The sequence below is a fragment of the Olea europaea genome, chromosome 8, assembly GCF_002742605.1.
Source record: "Olea europaea var. sylvestris chromosome 8, O_europaea_v1, whole genome shotgun sequence".
NCBI lineage: Eukaryota > Viridiplantae > Streptophyta > Magnoliopsida > Lamiales > Oleaceae > Olea > Olea europaea.
This window is the reverse complement of record NC_036244.1, coordinates 19,135,336-19,139,696: the sequence shown is the minus strand read 5'-3', so window position 1 is coordinate 19,139,696 and position 4,361 is coordinate 19,135,336.

The window sequence follows — 4,361 nt, the reverse complement described above, 5'->3', positions numbered from 1 at the left end:
TTCTTGCATTAGCCTTTTGATATTACACAGTGGAAGTATTTATAGTAATGCATATGAAATGGGAGCCCTTGGATGAAGTGGCACGTGGCCTCATCTCTTTAGTCCAAACATCTTTTCCTAGATATGGGGCTTGACTTGCTAGCTTACGGCGCATTTATTGCTTGTGCAGGGCCTCCATGCTAGTGACAAGACTTGACATTTATGCTTATGACAGACATTCCATCAATCATTCGAATAGGATCCGTGCAGGCGATCTCTTGGGAGAAGTGACCATGGAGGATGCTTGTGGTTGAGGCTCGCGCATCAACTTCGGGGCTTCGTCCATTTGAGGACTTCAGCTGCAACCAAAGGCTTCCAAGCCTTGGGCAATGGGCCTCGGTTAGAAGCAGCTCGGATATAACCCACCTCGACAATATGGGCCACCTCGGCAGGAATGCCACGTGGATCAGGATGAGTGGGCCACTGGCCCAGGTGGGTTACAGGGATGACAAATAGCTTCAACAACCTTCTTTCCAGCTTTCTTCAGTTCAAATATAGGTCGCTTTGGCTCATTTCTAGATGCATGCTCCTTATCCGAAAAGTATGGCTTCAACACACTAACATGAAGGACCTTGTGGATTTTACACCATGAAGGGAGTTCAACTTTGTATGCAACTCTTCCAATCCTCTTCACAATGGGTAATGGTCCAATGTATTTTGGTGACAATCTTGAGTCCTTTTCTCTTGTTGGTTTGTAAATATTTCTGTCGAGAAGCTTCACCATTACCAGATCTCCAACATTGAATTCAATAAAATGGCGCTTTAGATCTACAGCCTTTTTATACCGTTTTTGAGCTTTTTCAAGATAACTCCGAGCAATTTCAATATTTCGTTTCCACTCTTGAGAAAAGCTCCTTGCTTGAGGGGACTTGGTACTTCGTTCGATATCCACTGTATGAGGGAGTAGCGGTTGCTGGCCAGTAACAATCTCAAAAGGACTCTTATTTGTGGAAGAGCTCTTTTGGGCATTGAAGCAAATTTGGGCAGCATCCAAAAGTTTTACCCAGTTTTTCTGTAAAGTAGAGATAAAGTGCCGAAGATATTCTTCTAGCATAGAATTGAAGCGCTCCGTCTGTCCGTCAGATTGTGGGTGAAAACTAGAACTCATGCTCAAAGTTGAACCAAGAAGTTTGAACAACTCAGTCCAAAATATGCCGGTGAAACGAGGATCTCGATCACTGACGATGTCCTTAGGCAGCCCCCAGTATTTGACAATATGTTTGAAGAATAGTTGAGCTATCTCTTTCGCAGATACATACTTAAGCGCTGCAATGAAAGTTGCATATTTTGATAGACGGTCCACCACGACAATGATAGTGCCAAAATCCTCAACTTTTGGCAACCCAATAATGTAGTCCATCGATACACTTTCAAATGGTCGGGTTGGAACAGAAAGGGGCTCCAGTAAGCCCGCCTTTTTCTAATGATCTGCCTTATCTTGCTGACAAATAAGACAAGTTTTTACATATGTTGCAATGTCGTCCCGCATTTGAGGCCAGTAGTATGCACGTTGTAGTAGCGCACAAGTGCGTTCCTCTCCGGGATGCCCCGCCCAAATTGTGTCATGGCATTCCGTAATTAGTGATTTCCTCAGATCTCCGCCCTTAGGAACATATAGGCCGTCTCCCTTTGTCTTCACTAGTTTCCCATCTAGCCAGAACTGTTGAGTTTTACCCTGCTTGATAAGGTCGACCAAATATTGGGTAGCCGGGTCCTTCTCCATAAGTGCCCGAATTTGGTCTCTAGTGTTCGTGAAGACTGCGCTCCCTGAAAGAGCAGCTACAGAGTAGATGGTAGCTAAATCGGCCCGTCGACTAAGAGCATCAGCAACATGATTGCTAGAGCCAGGACGATACTCTAACATAAAATTGAACTCTGAAAGGAATTCCTGCCAACGAGCCTGTTTGCTCGATAGTTTTGGTTGGGACATAAAGTGACTAACTGCAGTGTTATCTGTCTTCACAATAAATGGAGATCCAAGCAGATAGTGACGCCATCCTCTGAGATAATGGACTACTGCTAACAATTCCTTTTCATGTGCCGAGTAACGACGTTCTGTCTGGTTTAACTTCCGGCTCTCATATGCTACCGGATGTCCTTCTTGCATGAGGACTCCACCAAGGGTAAAATCTGAAGTATCTGTATGAACTTCAAATGGTTTAGCCATATCCGGTAAGGCTAAAACCGGGTTCGTCCACATGGACTTCTTCAACCTTTCAAAAGCAGCTTGGCATTGGGATGACCAATCCTAATCCTTATCCTTCTTTGTCAATTCAATAAGTGGCAGTGCAATTTCTGAGTAGCCTTTCACAAATCTTCGATAGTAATTGCATAACCCAAGAAATGAACGTACATTATGTACGGTTTTTGGTGGTTGCCAATCTTTGATGGCTGTAACCTTCTTCGAATCCATGCGAATTTTACCTTGTTCAATGATGTGACCCAAGAAACTGATAGATGTCTGAGCAAATGAGCATTTAGATGGCTTAGCATAAAGTTCATTCTCCCGTAGCCAATTAAAAACTTGCCTCACATGCTGGACATGTTCCTCCAATGTCTCGTTGTAGATTACTATGTCATCCAAGTACACCACGACAAAATCATCTAAGAACCCGTGAAGTACCTTATTCATCATAGTACAAAATGTTGCTGGAGCATTTGTCAAACCAAAAGGCATCATCTTAAATTCAAAGGCTCCATATCTGGTTACCACCGTAGTCTTTGCTTCGTCGCCCTCCTTAATCCGAACTTGCTAGTATTCGGACCTAAGATCAATTTTTGTGCAATACTTCGCTCGACTCAGTCGATCGAAGCAATCTGCAACCAGTGGAATAGGATAGCTATTCTTTACAGTAATCTTGTTCAAGGCTTGATAGTCACAGCACATTCTAAGAGAACCATCAGTCTTTTTCTGAAACAATACAGGAGCTCCGTATGGTGACTTCGCAGGCACAATGATTCCACTCTCCAACATTTTCCCCAACCGCTTCCTAAGCTCTTCAAGCTCAGGCTGAGACATACGGTATGGTGCCCTGGCGGGAGCTTTAGCGCCTGAAATAAGTTCGATCTCTTGATCAATCGTCCTTCTTGGTGGTAATTTCTTTAGTAATTCTTCCGGCATGATGTCCTCAAATTCCCGAATAAGCCTTTTAACCGGTTTTGGAATAGGACCATTCGCCTCTTCAACCTCCTCTAATCGAAGAGTGCACAAAAAGGAGGGTTCATTTCTCTTGAAACCTTTACTAAATTGCATGGCTGAGATACTCTTCTCGCCCATCCTCCCAACCTGTGTAGGGATGACACACGGCTTATTACCCATCATCATTAACGAATCAGAATATGGCAACACTGCTGTCTTAGTATCCCAAAGAAATTCCAATCCTAGAATAAGTTTGAAATCATCCATCTGAACTGCAGATAAATTTGTCCTTCCCTCGAAAGGACCTGCTTTGATCAACACCGATTTCGCCACTCCAGCTATTGGTTGAGCAGCGGAGTTGATTGCTTTGACTTTTCCACTACCCTTTTCTAGAACAAGTTCGAGCCGCTCTACTTCGGTACATACAAGGTAGTTGTGGGTAGCACCAGTATCACCATAGCCCTGATTGGCTTCCCATTGATTTTTACATCAATGAACATTAAGCCTTTGGCCCTACAAATACGAGCTTTCGCTTCTTCCATCTTTGCCTCTTTCAATGGGACATCATCCTTTTCAGCAACCCGATGCGATAGTGTGTTGCACCGATGTGAAAATGTCCCAACTACTTCCTCATCCTCTTCAGAGTCAGTCTCACTATGACAATTAGCCTGCGGGGCCTCTTGTTTTGAACTTGGCGCGCCACTTGCTAACTGACAATATGCATTCACCATCCGCTTCTGAGGACACTCCGACACCCGATGAGGTCCTTCACATAAAAAGCACTTCAATTTGGGAGTGGCATCAGTTCAGCCCTCCATTGCTTTTCCTTTGTTCCAGTTGTTACTATTACTACCGTTAAAATTTCCCTGACGGCTATTATGATAGTTTCCCTGAAAGCCACGGGTGCTTTGATAGGCTCCTTCTCTATTCTGAGAGTAATGCTCTCCCCCATTTGGGTTCGAGCTGGGTCTGTAAGATCTGTTACCACCTCCAATTGCTTGATTACTCCCCGAAGGTTGATCTTTTCTAGATTCTGTTTGGTAGTTGCTCAAGCATTCAGCGGCTCCCATGGCCGTGCTTAAATTAGTAACTTTCTGTAAAGGTGAAGAGCTTATCCTTTTCTGACATATCTCGAATATTCAGCATATGCCCTAAGAAGGATTTCACATACTCCCTGATAGAG